The sequence below is a fragment of the Cetorhinus maximus genome, unplaced genomic scaffold (assembly GCF_964194155.1).
Source record: "Cetorhinus maximus unplaced genomic scaffold, sCetMax3.hap1.1 HAP1_SCAFFOLD_554, whole genome shotgun sequence".
Lineage (NCBI taxonomy): Eukaryota > Metazoa > Chordata > Chondrichthyes > Lamniformes > Cetorhinidae > Cetorhinus > Cetorhinus maximus.
The window spans coordinates 195738-219095 of record NW_027596496.1 but is presented as its reverse complement, the minus strand read 5'-3'; the positions used below and the strand labels follow the sequence as shown (position 1 = coordinate 219095).

At 45.8% G+C, this 23358-nt stretch overlaps 1 protein-coding gene across 1 annotated transcript in view; it reads left to right on the top strand.

Moving 5' to 3' along the window:
* Nucleotides 1-23358, top strand: part of LOC144674100 (uncharacterized) — a 117629-nt gene that overhangs the window by 40248 nt on the left and 54023 nt on the right. The gene's annotated exons all lie outside the window — the stretch shown is intronic.

Below are 23358 nucleotides of genomic sequence, written 5' to 3'. Positions count from 1 at the left end.
CGAAAGACACGGGCTTTTAAGGATCCCAGACTATAAACACCTTGTCTCTGCTGTCTTCACCACACCATAACAGGAAGCCAGAATGATCCCTTCCTGCCAAAGATGGAGGAACATGAGTGTACTACACACTGGCACCTTCTGAACACGACAATAAAAGGATGAGTGCTCACACCACAATGTTATGTAGTTTAAATACAATCTCTCTACACCTAAACACCTTCCATCGCCACCTACTCTGCGTTTAGTTGTTGCGTTCCTTACTGAAGTTCCCACTTACTGGCACCCAAGCTAGTATCCTCAGAATTAAACGCAACCCTTGATCATTGTGCCACCAGGAAATGTAACGTATGGGTCATGTGGAGATGAGCAGAGAGGCATTTGGCCAAACCTAAAGGTGGCAGGTCCCTTATTTTGTTCATTCATGGCTGGAATTTATTGCCCCTCCCTCATTTCCCCTTGAGAAGATGATGGGGATTTGCCTTCTTGAATTCCACTGAGTGGCTTGCTGGGCCATTGCAAAGGGCAGCTAGGAGTCAACCACATTGCTGGATGACAGATTTCCTTACCTATAGGACATTAATGAACCAGATGGTGTTTTACAACAATAATTATGGTATCATGATCACTGTTACTCACTTTTAATTCCAGATTCATTTAATGAACCTAATTTAAATTCCTTCCGGCCATGGTGGGATTTGAACTCACGTTTCGAGATTATTAGTCCAGTAACATGACCACAAGGCTACTGTTCAACTCAACAGAGTTGATAAGGTGGTAATAAAAGCAAATGGGTTCCTTGAGTTTATAAATGGAGGCACAGAATATAAAAGCAATGTGATTGTACCAGAACTTGCATGACTGTTCTTTCAGAGAGCCAGCAGTCACAATGGGCCAAATAGCCATCTTCTGTGCTGTAACTTAATGGCAACGCAAGCCTTTTCTTCTCCTTAATCCACTCTTGGACAGAGATAATGCCTCGAAGCAGTGAATATACTGAGAAATATACGCAATTATCCTGATTCCCGTTTGGACAGAGATGTGACCTCTGTCCTTGTCTCACTTTACAGATTGTGATGGAAAGCTAAAATCTTTATCGATCTCTAGTCATGCACACTGTGCTAGATGATTCAGCAAAGCTGACCCAGAAACGAGATGGTGCCTGAAAAAAATACTGTATGCCAATCTGTCCACCATCAAGTTAGAATTTGAGACAATAAAAGATCACTTTTTAAAAAAAACCGTTCATAGGATGTGAGCTTCGTTGGCTGGGCCAGCATTTATTGTCCATCCCTAATCGCCCCTTCAGAAGGTGGTGTTGAGCTGGCTTCTTGAACCCCTGCAGTCCATGTGGTGTCGGTACACCCACGGTGCTGTTAGGGAGGGAGTTCCAGGATTGTGACCCAGCGACAGTGAAGGAACGGCGATAAATTTCCAAGTCTGGATTTCCACCCTGGCTGGAGAGGCAGAACGGGGGCGGGGGCGGGGGCGGGGGCGGGGGGGTGGCGGGGTGGCGGGTGGGCGGGCCGGCGCAGCCTCAGGATAAAGGGTTGGCAATTTTGTACTGAGATGAGGAGAAACTTCTTCGCTCAGAGCATTGTGAACCATTGGAATTCCCTGCCCTAAAAAATTGTGGATGCTCAGTCGTTGAGTATATTCAAGACTGAGATTGATACGTTTTTGGATATTAAGGGATATGGGGATATGTCGGGTGAGGAAGTGGAGTAAGGTAGAAGATCAGCTACGATCTTATTGAATGGCGGAGCAGGCCCGAGGGGCTGAATATTCTCCTTCTGCTCCATGCTGGCCCCTTCTTGCCTAATAATCTATTGTCTGACTGATTAAACTTCGCCATTCAATAAAACCTTAGCAGTGCACTCAGCTGAATTGTACAGTGTCACACTAAACTCAGGAGCATCTCGGGGGATGAACAATTTGAACCATTTCTTTAAGTAACATTCGTGAATTGTTAAGTGCCAGGCAATGACAATTGCCAACAAGAGAGAATCTAACCATCTCCACTTGATGTTCAATGAAATTACCATCACTGAAACTCCCACTATCAACACCTGGGAGGTTACCATTGGCCAGAAACTGAACCGGACGAGCCATATAAAATACTATAGCTACAAGAGCTACAGACTGGGAATTCTGAGGTGAGTAACCCACCTCCTGACTTCCCAAAGCCATCTACAAGGCACAAGTCAGGAGTGCGATGAAATACTCTTCACTTGCCTGTATGAGTGTAGCTCCCACAACACACAAGAAGCTCGACACAATCCAGGACAAAGCAGCCCGCTTGATTGGCACCACATCCACAAACATTCACTCCCTCCACCACCGACGCACAGTGGCAGCAGTGTGCCCCATCTACAAGATGCACTGCAGCAGCTCACCATGGATCCTTTGACAGTACGTCCCAAACCTGCAACCTGCACCGCCACGAAGGACAAGGGCAGCAGATAAATGGGAACACCACCACCTGGAAGTTCTCCTCCACGTCACAAACTATCCTGACTTGGAAGTATATCGCCGTTCCTTCACTATCGCTGGAACTCCCTCCCTAACAGCACTGTGGGTGTACCTACGCCACAGGGACTGCAGCTGTTCAAACTCTTTCGAGTTATCAACAGTCACAGATTGCAACCCTTTCGAGTACAATCACAGTTCTGGGTTTTTCCGGGAGTGGGACATGAACCCACAACCCTCTGATTCAAAGGCGAGGGTGCTATGAACTGAGCCACAGCTGACACCAGAAGACAGCTCACCGCCACCTTCTCAAGGCGCGAATAGGAATGGGCAATAAATGAAAGAATGAACAAACAATTTTACAACAGGACAAACTATCTTTAAGTTTTAAAAAAAAGTTTTAAATTTTAACCATACCAATTCCTAGCCCTGTGTAAGCATGTTTAGAGCATGGGGGTATTAAATGTCATACATTGATAGAGACAACTAGAAGATGGCCAGTAATCATTGATCCATCCCAAAAATTTCTTAGTTCCACAGGAAGGTGGGTTGCATGGAGCACATCAAAGTTAACAAGCAATTCAGTCGAAGAGAATTAGCTGTTAAATGCCAATTGGAGAAGACTGGGCCTCAGTTTAATGTGTCATCCGAATGTCATCCCTCCGACAGGGCGGCGCTCCCTCAGTCCCGACCCTCCGACAGGGCGGCGCTCCCTCAGTCCCGACCCTCCGACAGGGCGGCGCTCCCTCAGTCCCGACCCTCCGACAGGGCGGCGCTCCCTCAGTCCCGACCCTCCGACAGGGCGGCGCTCCCTCAGTCCCGACCCTCCGACAGGGCGGCGCTCCCTCAGTCCCGACCCTCCGACAGGGCGGCGCTCCCTCAGTCCCGACCCTCCGACAGGGCGGCGCTCCCTCAGTCCCGACCCTCCGACAGGGCGGCGCTCCCTCAGTCCCGACCCTCCGACAGGGCGGCGCTCCCTCAGTCCCGACCCTCCGACAGGGCGGCGCTCCCTCAGTCCCGACCCTCCGACAGGGCGGCGCTCCCTCAGTCCCGACCCTCCGACAGGGCGGCGCTCCCTCAGTCCCGACCCTCCCTCAGTCCCGACCCTCCCTCAGTCCCGACCCTCCCTCAGTCCCGACCCTCCGACAGGGCGGCGCTCCCTCAGTCCCGACCCTCCGACAGGGCGGCGCTCCCTCAGTCCCGACCCTCCGACAGGGCGGCGCTGCCTCAGTCCCGGCCCTCCGACAGGGCGGCGCTGCCTCAGTCCCGACCCTCCGACAGGGCGGCGCTGCCTCAGTACTCACCCTCCCCACCCCTAACAGTGCAACACACCGTCAGTAATTCTTGCCTTCATTGCTGACCCTCTAAGAGGCAGCACTCCCTCTGTACTGACCTCCACTCCAAAACTGCAGCACTCTCTCAGTACTGACCCTCCAACAATGCAGCGCTCCTCATTTCTGCCCCTCTGACAGTGCAGCGCTCCTCAGTACTGAACCTCTGACAGTGCATATCATCCTCAGTGCTGACTCTCTGACAGTGCAGATCATCCTCAGTACTGACCCTCTGACAGAGCAGCACTCTCTCAGTACTGGCCCTCTGACAGGGCAGCCCACCCTCAATACTGCCACTGAGGAGTGTGAGACTTGATGTTGTGCTCATGTCTTTGGAATGGGACTACAAATCTACAACTTTTTGATTCGGGGGCGAGATTACTACCCCTTGCACCCTGACCACTATTTAACTGTCGTGTCCCAAGGGGGTGGCCATTTTACTTGACCATTATCATGTCTAAGTGGATGCAACATTTCACAGCTGGTTTCTGAGTCAAGTTAGTCACTTTGGATGCCACTTTGCTTCCATTAACCAATAATTGGCTCAATGAGATGGTGGAGATGTTACATAATAAATATTTTGAGAGGCGACAATGAGTCAATGGAAACTGGGCTGCACCTTTTACACATTGACATAGGTGCTTCAGTTAAGTAGTCAGAAGAGATCAATTAGCATTATATAAAAGCTGTGGGAGAATTTGGCAGAGTTGTATGATTGGGTGGTTAGTGAATGATGAACCTTCAGTTGAAGACAAACAGGAAATGTTGGGAGCAATCAGCTGGCTGGGCACTATCTTTGGTGAGAAAGGAGAAAAACAAGTAGAGTTAATGTTTCAGGTTGATGACCTTTTATCAGAACTGAGTAAAGATAGAAATGGAATAGATTTTCAGCAAGTGGAGATGATTGTTTTCAAAATTGAAATGTAAGTGATTGAAGGATGAGCGGTTTTATGGTGTGGTGTCAAGGCAATTAGTTTTGGGATAAGTAAAGAAACAAAATGTGTCTATAGGTGTGAATGGCAGAATTTTTAAGAGCAGCTGTTGTCTGAGTGCTTAAAAAAAAAGTAAAAGTGAAACTGGCAAAGGAAACAAAATGGGGGCAGAGATTAGTCTGAAATTTTTGAACTTTAAAGGCTGTAGGCAGTGTCTGATTTGACAGATGAAGTGCTGTTCCTTGGGCTTCACTGGAAAAGTGGAGCAGGCTGAGGACAGGTTGGAGTGAGAACAAGGTAGAGAGTTAAAATGGCTGGTAACAGTTTTTGTGAACTAGTGAGGGGAACAATAGGTTTTTTCCTCATCTCTTGGTCATAGCACTGTTTTTCGCATGCTTGTTACTTCTGTGGTGAAGGAGGAACCCAAAGCTCTTGAAGCAACGTTCCCTTTGCGTTTTTGGAAATTTGAATTGCTGAGCAGCTCCTTGTCTGTCCTTCCACTAAACAAATTAGGGAGGCTTTGATTGTTTCCAGTGAGCTCAGCCATACTTGTCCAAAACCATTAAAGTTTCTTAGTGAATGATCCATGGAATAACATGTCCGAGAGGAAGACGGCTATTTGTGTTGGTTTATTTGAAAGTGCTACCTTTTTTGTCCTATAATTGTGACTGGTAGCGCAGAGCCGATCCTCCTTTTAATATGGCTAATGTTCGTTGGAGCTGTTGGCCTCCAGCGTAAACCAGGAAAACTGATTTGAAATTGAGATAGAAATGGTTATTGGGAGAGGGAAAGTGAATGTTTGGTGTCTGTAATTAATTTCCAGTCCCTTTTTAGCACGATGTAATCTCTCAGTTGAATGATGCTGTCTTGGTGGAGATATATGTTAAATCTAAATGTGCTAAGCACTGCAGTGATAGATTTAATCAGGCCATTGAGCAGCTTTGCACAATTAATTTGATTTGAAATGCTATTGATTTTCCTGACAAATAATGATGCTCATTAATTTGAGTTTCTAGTCTAGAGTTCTGACTGAGTTGTAATGTTACATTATTTTACAACGAAAAATCTGACTTTGTTCTAAATTGGATATTCCGGCTTGTTTTTGACAATCACCCAATCATGTTCCCTAGTACTTAGCTTTTAGATGCTGACTGGGATCTTTAAACATATGAATGTGATTATAATAGGTTTCCACTTGTGGGGGAGACCAGATTTAGGGATCATCAATATAAGATTGTCACTAATAAATCCAGTGGGGAATTCATGAGGAACTTCTTCTCCCAGAGAGTGCGGAAGAATGTGGAACTCACTCCCACAGGGAGTGGTTGAGGTGAATAGTGTAGATGTATTTATCCATCTTCCCCCTTTAAATACATTAGGGAAATGGGAATAGAGAGGTATACTGAGTTAGGAGGAGGCTTGACTGGAGCATTACCACTGGCGTGGGCAGGAGGGGTTGTATTAGGTTTCCCTATGTTCCAAAGTAAATATTGATTGATATATTTTCTCTAGATTCTCAATGATAACTGGGATGAAGAGCTGTAGCTATAAGGATAAGCTGGGACTCTCTTGGAGAAAATAAGGCTGAGAAGAGACTAGATAAGAGAGATTCAAGATCCTGAGGGCTGTGGACAGGGTAAATAGTGAGAAACTGTTCCCACTCAAGAGAACATCAAGAACGAGAGGGCACAGATTCAAAATTTTTGTGGGAAAAGCAGTAAATGTGATTTGAGGAAAACTTTTTCACCCAGAGGGTGGTTGGAGTCTGGAACGAACTTCCTGAAGGGGTGGTGGAGGCAGGTTCAACCGAGCTATTCAAAGGGAAATTGGATTGCTCCCTGAAAAGTGTGCGAGGTTACAGGGAGAAGGCAGAGGAGTGGGGCTACGCAGAATGCTCTTTCAGAGAGCCAGTGCAGACACAACGGGCCAAGTGTTGTCCTCTTGCACTGTAAAGATACTTTTGGCATTCAATCATAGTATTTCTTGGATTGATGTGCAAATCAAAAGGTTGAATTTGAGTGTTATGTTTATTCTACGCTGTCAGAATTGACTTCCCCTGGTCAGTGACCCTGATAGCCTGCTTGAGATCTTTTGAAGAAATGATTTACCCGCACACTAACATAGACAACTGGTCATAGAGGGCCCTGTGCCTTGAGATTGTCCTCTCTACATCCGAGTAGAAATGGGTTTGGTTGACTTCTTCCATATGGGACTTGCCTCCATTAGATGTAATTAATCCTGCATTTATTTACACTGCCATCCAGCTGAATGCTAGACCATGACGGTTGACCATCTGCAGGCTAAACAGTTTCTGCATTTGTACCGCACGGGGAGGCCATTCTTCCCACCCTGCATGTACTGACTCTTATCTGATTAGTTCCGCTCTTGCGGTGTTCCCTGTAGCCTTAAAGTTCCGCAAATAGGAATATTCATTTTAGAATCTGCTGCTGCCATCATTTCACAACGGTTTTTTAAAAAAAAAACTTTCTCGTGTTGCTACGGTTTTTTCAGCAGCCCCCGTTTAAAATCAAACTCTGCTGCCATTGAACGGTTTGTGATTTTTTTTGAGAACCTCATTGTCCGCTTAAGCTTCTCCATTCTCAGAACAATCCCAGCTTCTCCACGTTTTACCTGTACGAGGAAAAGCTGATGATACCATGGACTAGGAACACAGATTTTAGTTAAGAGACGGGGTGTGGGGCGGGGAGAGGGTGGAGGAGAAGTGTGAAGAACATTTTTATTTTTTAACACTGCGCGCGTGATGCCCGCGAGGGGTGGTGGAAGTAGGGGGGATGAATGATTTCAAAAGTAGTGGCATTTTTTTCCCCAAGCCTCAGTTTTGATGTGATCCAATTTTTATTAACCACTCCACAGCAAACTCCAGGGTAGAATCGGAGGAGTAGTTTATTTTACACATACAAAGAAAACACGTACCACACCTGCCACCCACTTTTACGTTCATACAAAAGAGGGATAAAGGAACAAGGACAGGGCAAAGACCACAGAAAATAAAAATTATTTCACTGGAATCCAGAATCAAAGGTCCAATGATGTTTTCCTTTCAGAGTCAGCAGCTTGAAGACTAATCCTGGATAATTCACTTTTCCAGTGCGCAGAACTTCTATGATGAGATGAATTAGTCTTGTAGGTTCTGGTAGAAACAGTGCAGATGGGGGCTAGGGCCATTTAAACTTGGACAGAATCCTGGCTCTGCTGCCACTTGCTCTATGGAAGATCGCAATCTGCTTCGCAGCTCCACAAGGCAGGGTAACTGGTTCTCCCAGCTAGGATGGTGCGGAAATCGTGTGATATGACTCCCACTTCTCCACTTTGGTTCGGACAAAGGATTTATTTATATTCCTTAGTCTGGATTCTTGCTGGTTAATGTTTCAATCATTAATCATTTCCAAGAGGTTTTGGGGTCCTTTGAACTATCAGACTGGTCGTCTCTGTTGGCCAAGCCTTGGCCTTAGAAGTGTAATTGGTCTTTGTACAATTTCCTTGGATTTGATCTTTGCAGAATATGCAGGACTACAGGGGAATGGCACTAGCTGAATTGCTCAGTTGACAGATCGAATGGCCTCCTTGTGTGACAAATCTTGTTGTGTTTAGCAGACTAGCACGCAATAGATTAAAATCAGGCATCCATCTATACAAAGTGACCTGTCTGTTTCCTCAAGGCCTGAGAAAAAGGTGACTTCCCTCAGTTGGCCTTGAGTTAAATTTTTTAATTCATTCATGGGGCGTGGGTGTCAGAATTAACCGCATGTAGGCCAGACCAGGTAAGGACAACGGCAGATTTCCTTCCCGGAAGGGCATTAGTGAACCACTTGGGTTCGTGGCCGTCACTAGATTTTTAGTTCCAGATTTTTATGGCATTCTAATTCCACCATTTGCCATGACAGGATTTGAACCCGGGCCCTGTGATTTGAAGCATTGCCCTGTGTCTCCGGATTACTAGTGCCATCCATTATGTGGCACCTCCACTCCCTCTCTCCTCCCACGTGTTGTTTGTGGTTCTTAGAAACGGAAGGAGGACTCTTGGAGCTCATCGGTGTGTTCATTCTTTGTTCTACGCTGTAGATTAGATTCTAACTATGTTTCATTTTTCTCTCAGCTTACGAGCATGGATTTTGAAATTGCATGGATAATAGGAAGATTTTCAGATGCCATGAGCCGTGGCGGGATATCCGAAGTGGCATCTTTGGTGAAAGCTGAGAGGAGCAGATTGGAAAGCGTGACGGTTCATGTGGCGGTCACCGGGACCCCGAGAGTGGGGAAGTCTGCTTTCATTAATTCAGTCATGGGTTTCAAGGATGGCGAAGATGGCGCGGCACCCACCGGCCCCGCCCAACAGGTGACAAAGCCGGCGCCTTACTGCCGGCCGGGAAACCCCAGCTCCGTGTTCTGGGAGCTGCCTAGCGTTCCGGGACCCGGCCTCTCGTCGGGCAACTACCTGAAGACGGTGGACGTCGACAAGTACGTCGGCTTCTTCATCCTGTCATCGACGTGGTTCACGTGGGAGGTCGCAACCCTTGCCAGCGAGCTCAGGCGGCTTGGCAAGCAGTTCTACCTCATCCGCACCAAGATTGACTTGGGCCCTCCTGGCTACAGGGACAAGGAGTTCGTTGATGACGTCCTGAATGTTTTCACCGCCGACCACTTTGCAAACCTGAACATTGAATACGCGATTGCTCACTTCTTCTGTGTCTCCTGCCACCAGGTTGATAGGTTCGACTTTCTGGAATGCGTCCAGGCTCTGCAGAGAAATTCCTCTCCTCCACTCCAGAAACATGCCCTGCTGCTCTCCCTGCACTACCTGGCCAACAAGATGGAGCTGAAGGACTCTCTGAGGGAGTTCATTCCGGTGTCGGCGGTCTACAGCTGCCTCATCGACCCCATCCCGGTCGAGCAGCTACCTTACCAGGCCAATGTCCACTTTCTGTACAACGAGATCCGGCTTTACCGCGTCCTGTTGGGGCTGGACTACCCGGCCTTGAGCAAAAGGGCCAAGCTGATTCGCCAGCCGACCTTTGTCCTCTCGGATGAGATCCACACCACGATGGCGAAGATGCTGACGGAGAAGGGCGTCTCGGAGGAGCTGCTGAAGTGGACGAAGATAAACGTGTCGGTCCCCCACAGCTACGTGAAGTGGATTCCCTTCCTCGAGACCCTGCCTGGAGGTAAGCTGTCTGGGGCTTCCACCATCCGCTTGTTGGATACCATACTGCAGAAGTTTACGGACGATGCCTGCCGTGTTCAGAGGAAAATGGAGGATGTACTGAAGGGTGAATAACATTGTTTGAGGCCCAACAATCTAATGGTGTTTGGTACACATGAAGGGAGAGGAAAGCTCAACTTCAGTATCAAAGGCCAACATTGGCATCCTCTGGTGGGTGAAGTGGCTTAATTCCCTATTTTCCTCCATAGTCTGCAATGTAACCTTGTTGCAGAGGCATTCCATGCTCTGCCAGTCCAAGATTGTTAATGCACAATGCATTCTCTTCAATTACAAAACATAGCCATTTCATCCCAAGACCTTCCACAACTAACTAAACGAGATTGGCTTGCAGATGAAATTCTAATTGGCAGTCCACATGGGCATGGGCCAAAATTGAAGGCTAGGCATTACAAGACTCGTATTTCACTGCAGCTGGTAGCTACCATGCTAGGTGGGTGTGAAGTTTCGCCTAAGCACATTACTGCAACCCTCCAGCTGTTGTCAATGCAACATATTGACTGACCCTCTTTGTCTGAATGAGCAACATAACCCAGATGTGTTTTCTTTTGTAAGTTTAACCTGTATTGTGCATCCAAGTGTTGATGCAATATTGGGGATCATTTCTTCTATCCTTCCCATGTTAAAAGTAGCAATAGCTCTTGTAGATGTTGTAATAGTAAACACCATCATTAAACAGCCAATGACCGTCTTTGGAAGCCCGAGTGTAGATTGAATTGCTGACTCTCCACTTTTAAAGGTGATGGGCGTGATATTTTTGACTTCAACCTGAGTCCAGTGTGGTTGTCGAGCAACACTTCAATTTAAAAAAAAAATTTAACCTTTGTTTCAAGCACATCAACACTAATTGAGCCCAATATTTTGGCAGAATGGCTGACTATTGACGGCATAGCTTTGTTTTCCTCTCCTCCCAACAGGAGGAGATTTTAGAGAATTGTCACTGCAGGGGGAATTGGTGGGTGAAAGGCCAGGATTCAAAGGAAATGCCAAGTGTGTGCAAAAGAAATGAAAGATGTGATTTCTGAGCAATGCAAGTAAACTCACTTTTTTTGCTGAAAATGTAAACAAAGCTGTTTCTTGTACAGATTACTGCTGAGTGAGTCTCATTTTATTTCACGAAAGGAATGCCAATGGGAGTGTCAAAATTCGCACAACTTAACGTTTCAGTCTATTTCCAATTGATAACTGAACTCACTACGGTTATTTGAGAAACTTCAGAATTTAAATAAAATTATTAATGTGCACAGTGACTGTTATCTGACTTTTCAAAGTAGCTTTAGTGAAGGGTTTAACTGCAGTTGACTTAAAAAAATTTTTTTTTAAAAACTTCAACATTTTGTTAACTGCTGCATGTAACCTGTTTGTCATCCACTTTTTCATTTTCCAGTTCTGTTCAAAAATTTCCTGTAAATACTCTTTTCATAAATGCATGTTTGTATGTGGGTCATCAAAGACTTTTGTATTGGAGCTGTCTGTCACCCGTGAGGAATTGATTTATTAAAATGAATAACTTATGCAATTTATCCTGGAGTCAGCTACCTTGGAATTTGTTTCTCTATGCTAACTGTGTAGTTCTGTTTCTGTAAAACTGGATTAGGTATACACACATTCCCAAACCCTGGATAACTTTAAAAGCAATTTTTGTTTTGAGTTGCAGCATAGTGAAGCTATTTGGCCCATGTCTGTGCCAACTGGGATTGGTCCCTAGCCTTGTGGGTTACAGCATGACACGCAGATTTCCAAGTGCACTTTTTGGAGAAGTGGTGCCGTAGTGGTATTGTCACCAGGCTGGTATTCCAGAGACCCAGGATAATGCTCTGGGGCCCTAAGTTCAAATCCAAATGGTGAAATTTGAAGTCAATTTATAAAATAAAATAGACCCCATGTCTGACCATTTTTCTTGTTGTAAAATCCCATCCGGTTCACTGACCTTCAGATGTCCTTATCTGGCCTACATGTGACTCCAGATGCACAGCAACGTGGTTGACTCTTAATGTCTGAACAAGGTCAGTTAGGGATGGGCGATAAATGCTGACAAGGCCAGCGATGTCCACATCCAATAAATGTGTATAAGGTTGCTGCCTGTACCCCATCACATGAATTTCTAAAAATTCATTCATGGGATGTGGGCTATGCGGGCTGGGCCAGCATTTATTACCCATCCCTAGTCGCCCTTGAGGGTGGTGGTGAGCTGCCTCAAACAGCTGCAGTACATGTGGTACAGATACACTCACAACGCTGTTAGGGAGGGAGTTCCAGGAGTTTTACCCAATGACAGTGAAGGAATGGCTGATATATTTCCAACTCGGGATGGTGAGTGACAATGATGGGCACTTCCAGGTGGTAGTATTCCCATGTGTCTGCTGCCCTTGTCCTTCTAGGTGGTGGTGGTTGTGGGTTTGGAAGGTGCTTTGAAGGGGATTTGGTGAATTCCTGCAGTGCGTCTTGTAGATGGTACATATTGCTGCTACTGTCAGTGGTGGAGGGAGTGAATGTTTGTGGATGGGGTGCCAATCAAGCGGGGCTGCTTTGTCCTGGATGGTGTCGAGCTTCTTGAGTGTTGTGGGAGCTGCACTCATCCAGACAAGTGGAGTATTCCATCACACTCCTGACTTGTGCTTTGCAGATGGTGGACAAGCTTTGGAGTCAGGATATGAGTTACTTGTCACATGGTTCCTGGCCTCTGACCTCTCGTAGCCACAATATTTATATGGATAGTTCCGTTTCTATGCCCATCTAATCCTTCTGCCAATGACATTATATTTGTCTCCTGGTTGTTGAAGGACACCAACATTCCCCTTGGTGAGGTCAATTGGTGGGCAGGTAGCAAATGATCCATTCAGAGGGGTGTCTTCACTTGGTGTACCTTTATCTTTGAAGGCCAAGTGACAGGTTCTGTCTCAGGCATTGCACCATGAAGCTGCCAAGTGACATTGGGGATTGTTGCCACTGGCCATTTGTGGCATAGCATGCCAACCTAAAAGAATTGACTTCCAGGTGCAATTGTCGATGGTTAGGGCCTTCGTGTCATGGCTACAATTATCCCTGAACCATTGCTTTTGTTGTCCACTAGTAATTTGGGTCCATGTACCTTGCTACATGGAAGGTCCTTGGGAGTGTGGCCATCTTCCATTGTTATAACCACAGCCGGTGTTAATTGCTGAGCAAACCAAATCTCAGGGAAACTTGTCTTATGGACGATACCCTTTGTTTTGTATTCTGAAAACAAGGCGATGTACCGATCTTAGTAAGAAGTCCAGTAATGCTTTTACTTTTATTTCTTAAAATCCCAAAAGTTTTATTAGCAACAATAAAAGGAAACGTAAACACACACGATTAGTTACACCATTAATGTTAGTTTTTAAAAAACATGCCCCAAAAAAAGGAAAATTCTACTTGGTCAATCCTACATGTAAACACCTCCCAGGCAACACCTCCCGGGCAACAGTCCCTTTATAGATGGTTAACTATAAAATCCAGTAATATTACACAAGGTGAAGTATTGTAGCTTTAATAAAGGCATAGCACATGACCTCTAACCTCTTCCACTCTACGTTGGAATCCACTTCAGAATAAAACTGCTTGTTGCAGCCCAGGACTTACTAATTGCCGGTTCAAATGGCAAGCTCTCCGGGCCCAGAGCTCCAGCTATCTCTAATCCTAAACTCTTTCCCCTTCCATCCCAGTTCCACTGTTCTCACACCTTTGAAACTCAAATCCTTCCACATATAAAATCTTTTTCTGTTTCTGTCTTGTCTTTGCTTTTTGGGTCAATAAAATATCGTCACCCCACTACTCTACCTATGGAACTCCCTGCGAAATGTAAAGATGTTTTTTGGTACCTCTGACTCCCCTTTGATATTCAAACAAACTCTCAACTTCTCTAAAAATGCAAATTTTAGATCTAACCTAGTTACTTGTACCTCAAGCTTAACACCCCTATCCTTTACATCTTTCAAAACCTAAAGACAACCTGACTCCAATTAATCTCCTGCACGCGCACGTATCAACACAATTAGGCAGTCCTCTCAAATACAGAGCTCCTTGAGGAAATGGGTACTTCATATCCACTCTGCATCATGGCCCTCTCCATTATAGATAAAATGCCTAACTTTGTACACCACTTACATTCTATTCCTTGGTCTCCTCTGTTCCAAAGAAAGCGAAATTGGCAACATTTCCTTCGGGGAAGCCCCTTTGGCAGGGCCAGATTTAAGGTGAGATCGCAGCCAATAAATTGTGTTCCGTTTTAGAAGGGAAGCCTGCGAGTTTGAAGTGGGCCTGGAGGATTCTGACGACTAAACCTCAAATTTTTGCATATTGGCGAACAAAGAATATCATTACCAAGTTGATGAGTCCCTCTGGGTCGCGTCTATGCTAGCAGAATGATTTAATATGCTACAGCATCAGCACATTTGGCATCTTGACTTCCCAAAGTATGGTGTGTTTGGGGGGAAAAAATCTGAAAAATGAGTCTCCAATGTCCAACCACCTCTATGCAGAATCCCTCAAAAGCATAATTATGTGTAATCATTCCTGCCGTTTATTTTTTAAACTAGAAAAGCCATCCAACACCAGCTTCCTCTTCCCAAGCCAATATGCCCAGTGGTGAGGCGCAAATCACTCCAAACCCACTCTGGTGCGCAGGACAGTTCTTTCATATGCCTGATACCAGACTCTGGAAGCAACTGCTGTACTCAGAACTCAGTGGAGGCAGGAGACGCTTCAGTGACGCTTCTCCTCACCGCCCCCCTCCCCCGCATCCCCCGCCCCAAGTAACACCGACTCATGGGAGTCCCTGGCTTGTGACCGACCAAAATGGATGGAGGAGTTTCTTTTGTGAAGGTGAAGCCCAGGCGTCCGAAAGAGCGCGCAAACCCGCAGAGGAGCCATCTGCCCCACCCTTCAATCTCCAGCTGCCGCTGCATGTGGAACAGTCTGAGATCGTACGCTGGGCTTCTCAGCCACCATAGAACCCACTGGACTGGAGTGGAAGTAAGTCATTCTCGACCCTGAAGGGCTGCCCAAGTAGGAGATGTTAAATCACTGCACAAATAATCACCTTTCAAAATATTAAACAGGAATTTTATCCAAATAAACTTATTAAAATGTTCCCCTCCAGCATTTCATTTAAATAGTTTTGAAAAGTAATGCACACACTGATAAGGGTTGAAACTCTTTCGAGTCTGATAAGGGTTGAACCAGAACATTCAGTGACTCGTCTATCTCAGTGCCATTATATTCCAGCTACCAAGGAGCCTTTGATATATATTTAGACAGTGAAAATACAGCTGTAAGTGTATGGATATTGAGTCTTAAACTCAAAGTGCTGGAAGAGGTTGAGACCTTTTGAATGGAAACTCCGATGGGGAATTCGGGAGAAACTTCATTTCCCAGCGAGTGGTGAGAATGTGGAAATCGCTACCACAGGGAGGGGTTGAGGTGGATAGCATAGATATGTTTAAAGGGAAGTTGGAGCGACATTAGAGAGAAAGGAACAGAAGGATGTGGTAAGGGGGTGGGAGAAGGCTCATGTGGATCAGAAATACTGGCATGCAGCAGATGGGCCGAATGGTCTGTTTCTGTGCTGCTGTCGTGTAGAAAAGTCGGCCCTTTCAAATAAAAACCCTATGGATAAATTTAATCATGTGAAATGCGTAATGTTTTTAAAGCCTCAATTTGTATGCTAGAAGTTTTAATGAGTTGAAAAAGCAAATGGAAATTTGTGTAGAAAGTTTTTGGATATATGTAGGAAAAGAGACTTTAACATTTTGTTCAATAGTAGGGTATAAGGCCACAGATGATGGTCAATGAGCCATTACCACTTAGAAGGGAGGCCATTTGGCCCATTGGGTCCATGCTGGTCCTCTGTAGAGCAATCCAGTCAGTCCCATTCCCTCCACTCTATCCCCGTACCCCTGCAAGTTTATTTCCATCAGGTTTCCACCCAATTTCCTTTTGAAATCATTCATCATCTCTGCTTCCACCACCCTCGTGGGCAGCGAGTTCATTACCACTCGCTATGTAAAAAAGTTCTTCCTCACATCTCCCTCGCATCCCCTGTGCAAAACCTCAAATCTGTGTCTCCTGTACCTCGCTAATGGGAACAGCTTTACTTTGTCTACTTTATCTAAACCTGCCCTAATCTTATTCACCTCTAACAGTGGAGATGTTAACATTTTCCCCCATAGGAAATATTGACATGATTGGAACATTAGAACATAAGAAATAGGAACAGGAGTTGACCGTTCAGCCCCTCGAGCCTGCTCCGCCATTCAATAAGATCATGACTGATCCTCTTGTGTTTCGATTTCCACATCCCCATCTAACCCCGGCAACCTTTGATTCCCTTGCCTCACAAGAATCTGTCCACCTCCTCCTTAAAAATATTCAATTACTCCGGCTCCACCATCTTCTGAGGAAGAGAATTCGAAAGTCGCACTACCCTCTGAGAGAGAAAAAATTCTCCTCATCTCTGTCCTAAAAGGGCGACCTCTAATTTTAAAACAGTGCCCCCTAGTTCTGGACTCACCCATAAGAGGAAACATCCTTTCGACATTCACCTTGTCAAGGCCGTTCGGGATCTTCTATACACTTCAATCAAATCACCCTGATTTTTGAATACAAAGCCTGACTGTATACCCAGCATGGCTTGTTGGCTAGCAGCCTGGCCGCAGGGTCAGAGGTTGTGGATTCAAGGCCCAGTCCAGTGACTCGAGCCAACAAGCAGAGCTGACACTCCTGATGCAGTACTGAGGGAATGTTGAACTGTCGCATGAGGCTTTCAACTGAGGGCCCCCCATCTGCCCTCTCGGGTGGATGTAAAGGATCGCAAGGGTACTATTCCGAAGAAGTGCAGGGGAATTCTCCTTACTGTGCCATGAGCATTTATCTCTTGTTCAATGACATTCAAAAAAGCAAGCAATCGCGTTGGTAACCCTACAATGCCACAGTGCTTACACTTCAAAAGTACTTCAATGACTTGTAAAGTACTTTGGCATGTCATGAAAGGTGCTTTATAAAGGCATCATATCTACCAAATTGTTTAGAATAGATGAGTTGTTTATTGCTGAGGAGACATGCTGCGAATATTTTTGTCTTGCACTTAGCAGATTGGTCAAGGTGTTACTTTGGACAATGCACCAAGGGAACTGTTTCGCCCCCAGGCTTTTGTTTAATTCAAAAAAAGGCGCAATGCCTGGACATGTTCCTTTTGCCTACAGAGGACAGGTTCCTGTTTCTGAATATATGTTGCTTCTGCTAAATCTTCTTGATCGGAACTCGTGTCCCCTGAGCATTAGCCTGGACCGCTGGATTACTAGCCCAGTGACAGTACCACTACACCGTCATCTCCCCTGAAACTCTTTGGGCTACATTTAAGTTTTTAGTGGGTGGTTGCACTTCAAGAAAGTTTAGTGACTCTTGATGGCCTGTGTTGACAACTCTTGTTTGGACATGGAGGTAATTATTTGGCCTTGATCAACCATTCTGGCGTTGACCGTTGATTAACTTGCCTTCGATATTTCCTCCCAATTTTTCAGCAATTAGATGAGGTTATGTTCTTTTTTAGCCATCTTAATGCCTTTTAAGGAAATATGTCCTCTTTTTCAATCCTCTTAATGCTTCTTAAGAAGATATTTTCCCTTTTTCCGTATCTTAATGCCTTTTAAAGAAGATATTTTCCTTTGTTCAATTATCTTAATGCCTTTTGAGAAATGCTCTCTTTTTCAGTCATCTTAATGCCTTATAATATGCCGCCTCCATGCATTTGAGGAGATATTTGATCATCTTAATGCCTTTTAAGAAGCTTTTCAAAATTCTCCAGATTTTGGGAAGGTTCCATTAGATAGGCATATAGCAAATGTGATTCCTTTATTCAAAAAGGGAGGGAGACAGGAAGCAGGAAACTACAGGCTCGTTAGCTTAACATCTGTCATAGGGAAAATGTTAGAAGCTATTATTAAAGATGTTATAGCAAGGCATTTAGAAAAACTCAAAGCAATCAGGCAGAGTCAACATGGTGTTTTGAAAGGGGAATCATGTTTAACCAATTTATTAGCGTTCTTTGAAGGAGCCACATGTGCTATGGATAAAGGGGAACCAGTAGATGTACTGTACTTAGATTTTCAGATGGCATTTGATAAAGTGCCACACAAACGCTATTGTGGAAAATAAAAGCTCATAGGTGTCGGGATGTATTGGCATGGATAGAAGATTGGCTGGCTAACAGGAAACAGAGGGTAGCCATAAATGGATCTTTCTCTGGTTGGCAGGATGTGACGAGTGGTGTACCGCAAGGATCAATGCTGGGACCTCAACTATTTACAATTTATGTAAATGACTTGGATGAAGGGGCAGATGGTTTGGTGGCTATATTTGCTGCCGACACAAAGATAGGTAGGAAAGTAAGCTGTGAAGAGGACATAAAGAGGTAGACATAGATAGGTTAAGTGAGTGGACAAAGACCAGGCAAATGGAGTACAATGTGGGCAAATGTGAAATTGTCCATTTTGGCAGGAAGAATAAAAAAGAAGCATATTATCTAAATGGTGAGAGATTGAAGAGATCTAAGATTCTGGATGATCTGGGTGTCCTAGTGCATGAATCACAAAAGGTTAGTATGCAGTAATTAGGAAAGCTAATAGAATGTAATAGTTTATGCGAGGTGAATTGAATACAAAAGTAGGGAGGTTATGCTTCAGTTGTACAAGGCACTGGTGAGACCACACCTGGAGAACTGTGTACAGTATTGGTCACCTTATTTAGGGAAGGTTGTAAGTGCGTTGGAAGCAGCTCAGTGAAGGTTTACTAGACTAATACCAGGAATGGGTGGGTGTCTTATGAGGAAACATTGGATAGGTTAGGTTTGTATCCGCTGGAGTTTAGAAGAGTAATAGGTGACTTGATCGAAACATTTATGATCCTGAGGGGTGAGTGGATGTGGAGAGGCTGTTTTCTCTTGTGGGAGAATCTAGACTAGGGGTCACTATTTAAAAATAAGGGGTCACTCATTTAAGACAGAGATGAGGAGAAAATTTTTCTCTCGGAGGGTGGTGGGTCATGAAACTCTCTTATTTGAAAGGCGGTGGAAGCAAGGTCTTTTAATCTTTTTAAGGCAGAGCTACATAGATTCTTGATTGACAAGGGGGTGACAGGTTATCAGGGGTAGGAGGAGGTTGCAATCAGATCAGCCATGATTTTATTGAATGGCGGAGCAGACTCGAAGGGTCTTTTGGCCTACTCCTTCTCCTAGTTCATATGTTTGTTTATGTCCTCATTTTGGTTATCTTAATGCATTTAAGAAGTTATGTTCTCTTTTTCAGTCATCTTAATGCCTTCTGAGAAGACATGTTCTGTATCTTAATGCATTTTAGAACATTTGTCCTCTTTTCCAGTCATTTGGGAAGATGTGTTCTATTTATCAATCATCTTAATGCCGTTTGAGAAAATATGTCCTTTTTAGTCATCTCATGGCCTTTTAAGAAGATGTGCTCTCCTTTTGCGAATGCCTTTTAAGATGTTCTCTTTTTCAGTCATCTTAATGTCTTCATCTTCATGTCTTTTGAGAAGATAGGTCCCCATATCCTTCAACATGTTAATGCCTTTTTGCGACGCATTTTTGGGGAAAGGGGCTTGTAATGGCTGGAGGGGCCGAATAACCACCCCAACCACGTGGTCCTCATTTTGAATTCCGACCGTTGGCGGGAAAGCTCGAGCCGCCCGCCGCCCGCCGCCCGCGCGGGGTCTGGAGGTGGTGGGGAGCTGATTGGACGGCGGGCCGCCGCCGCGCGATGGGCGATGCAGAAGCGCCCGCCGTGATTGGACGCGGGGGCGTGGCGATGGCTGTCCCTGCCCCCTCCCTGCGGCCGCCCCGATATTTAAGCCGTTGGATGGAGGGGGAAGCGACACCATTTGAGGATGTGAGGTGGAGGGGCTGGTCATGGAATAAAGTAGAAATAAAACATTATAAGAGGGAACACTGTTTTTGAAATAAGGTTACTCTAAACAGGAGAGGCTCCCCTTTGTTTTAAAAAGTGAAATAAAAGGCAGCCAGGACCTCATTGGGATGCCAGTTTAGGCAGGGTCAAAGGTCGCCCAAACATTGGCCAACTAATGTGGCTCTGACTGCATGTCAGAACTGTTGGACTTAAATGAAAAGTTTCCCTCTTAAGAGGGAAGATAGGCTTTAAGAGATAGGAGAGGTTGCGACATAGTCCTAGAGCAAGTCAGTGAAGCGTATCAGGTTGGAGGTAGGCAAGTGACCAGTGGCAGGCTGAAGAGTTGAAATAAGGCAGTAAAGGGTCTCAGAGCACCAAAGGTCCAGGTAAGACGAAATGGCAGGAATTACGTGCACACACACACCATCATTATCATCATCACACCATCATCATTGCATGTGGGCAAAAGGGAGAACGGCGCCAATTTCACTTGGGATTCGCCGAGTGCCCCTCGCTCAAACGGAGCCAGGGCGACGCCCCGGAGCGAATTGCTTTGGCGTTGCACCCTTCAGCCACCTTGCCGAGCCCTGGCCAATGTTGACGCGTGGGAGGATTTGGGTGCCCCACACCCGAAACGCTGCAAGCTGCCCCGCTGGCGGCAGCAAGCAATAAAGGGCGGCGAATGGCATGTCGGCTCTCCCCTTGCGAGGGAGGTGCTGTTTTAAGAGTAAGGAAGTTTTGCCCCCATTATACAAGGCCTTGGCGAGACCACGCCTGGAGCACATGTGCACAAGTTTCAGTCTCCTTAGCTAAGGAGACTTGCCTTTGGTGGGGATGCAGTGAGGGTTCAAGAGACTGATCCCTGGGATGCTGGCATGGGGGTGAAGCGCAGAATGGCCTCCTTACTCATTCCGTGAATCCCTACGAGAGGGCGGACCTACGAGGTGAGATTGAAGTAGGGGAGCCTGTTACCGCTGGAGTTTGGAAGAATGGGAGGTGATCTGATTGAAACTTTGAACATTCTTCGAGGGTTTGACGGGGTCGGTGCCGACAGACTGTTTCCCTCCTGCGGCTGTAAAGTCTAGAATGGGGGGCGGCGGGAGCGTCACATTCTCAGGGTGAGGGGTCGTCGATTTTGGACTGAGATGAGGGGAAATTCCTTCACTCGGAGGGTTGTGAATCTTTGGAATTCTAACCCCCCCCCCACCCCTCCCCGAGAGCTGTGGATGCTCCGTCACTAAGTCTATTCAAGTCTGAGACTGATAGGATTTTGGGCGCGAAGGGATAGGGCAGGAAGGTGGAGTCGAGGCAGAAGATCAGCCGCCATCCTAATGAATGGGGAATGGGGGAGGGGGGCAGGCCCGAGGAGCTGAATGGCCTCTCCCTGTGCTGCCGAATGGCCTGTTTCTGTGCCCTATATCCTGTGTGGTTTCCGACAAGTGCCCCAGTTCCTTCTGCTAACACCCCTCATGCGAAAAACCGACAGATTTGTAATAGCAGGCAGACCTTTAAACAGTGAATAAAAACGGGGCTCATGAAATAATTCATTATTTAGGAAGTAAATAGGAAGGGAATCCCCCGTTTAAAAATCGTACCATTGTAACTTATATTGACTTTCATCATTCTCTCAACCAAAATACAGCCGCTGACTCCCTCCCAAACCGGAGCTCAAATTCAGTGGTATTGTGGTCACCCTTTGCAATGCAGTCATTGACTGTTGGATGATTAACAAACACCCCCCCACCCCCAACGCCCCGGTTGTCCCTCCTCTCTAACTCTCGCCTGGCCTGTTCCCGAGCCAGTTTGAAAATATACTGTTCTAGAAAAACTGTCCTGGCTGTGTTCTAGAAATTTGAGACCGCGAGTAGAGTGCTGGTGTAGTGTTGTGGGTTTAAACTGCCCACCCGTGTATGTGACGGTGATGAGGAAAGCTCGCAGGTGGCTCCTGAATTATTTCATGAGCCCCACATTTATTCACTACTGTTTAAATCTCTGCCTACTCTTACAAATCTGTTGGCTTTTGGCATGAAGGATGTTAGCAGAAGGAACTGAGACACTGATCGGAAACTACACAGGATTATACAGCACAGAAACAGACCAGTCGGCCCAACCAGCCCATGCTGCTGTTTATGCTCGACTCGAACCTCCTCCGATATTCCTCATCCAAATCTCTCATTGTAACCCCTCTATTCCGTTCTCCCTCATGTGTTCATCCAGCTTCCCCCTTAAATACATCTACACTATTCACCTCAACCACTCCCTGTGGGAATGAGTTCCACATTCTCTCCCACTCTCTGGGTAAAGGAGTTTCTCCTGAATTTCCCATTGGATTTCTTGGTGACTGTCTTATATTGACAGCCTCTGGTTCTGCACTTCCCCACAAGAGGAAACGTTCTCTCTGTATCCACTCTTATCGAAACCTTTCATCATTTTAAAGACTTCTACTAGGTCACCCCTCAGCCTTCCAATTTTTCCAAAAGAGACCCAGCCTGCCAACCCCTGCCTGATATATATACCCACGCATTTCTGGGATCACCCTTGTAAATCTTCCCTGCGCCCTCTCCAGTGCCCCTGTATCCTTTTTATAATATGGTGAACAGTTCTGCACACAGTACCGTAAGTCTGGTCTAATCTCGGTTTGGTGCTGGTTGAGCAGAACTTCCCTACTTTTCAATTCTAGCCCTCTAGAGATAAAGCCTGGTGTTTGTTTGCTTATTTCTACGGCTTCGCTAACCTGTGGCACGGTTTTCAATGATTGACGTATTCGTAACCGAGACCCCTTTGTTCCTCTACTACACCTAGACTACCATCTTCCAAGTAATTCGTGACCTCTCTGTTCTTCCCACTGAAATGAATTACCTCACATTTATCTGTGCTGAACTTTATTTGCCAATTATTTTCCCATCCTGCAAGTTTGTTGCTGTCCTCCTGTAATTTGTTGCAGACCTCCTCACTCTTTCCCCCAGCACCCCCTGCCAATTTGGCGTCAGAGGCAAATTTAGAGAATGCATTGTGAAACTATTCCGATACTCCCGAGACTGATACAGTGCCGGATATAGCAGAATATATATATTTCTGCTATTCCCCAAGACCTGCCCCAGTTTCAGTAGTATAATGCAGTCTTCCCTAGTTGAATATCTGATGAGAGATTGATCGCCTCCAAGCTTTTATTCTCATTCAAGGGACTTGGGCACCGCTGGCAAAGTTAGGATTTAATGCCCTTCCCTAAATTGCTCCTTGAGAAAGTGGTGGCGAGCTGCTGCCTTGAGTATAACTGAGAGGCTTGCTAGGCCATTTCAGAGGGCAGTTAGGAGTCAACCATATTGTTGGGGCCTGGAGTCACACGTGGGCCAGACCAGGTAAGGTTGGCAGATTTCCTTCCCTAAAGGACATTAGTGACCCAGATGGGTTTTTACAACAATCAGATAGTCTCATGGTCACTGTCACTGAGA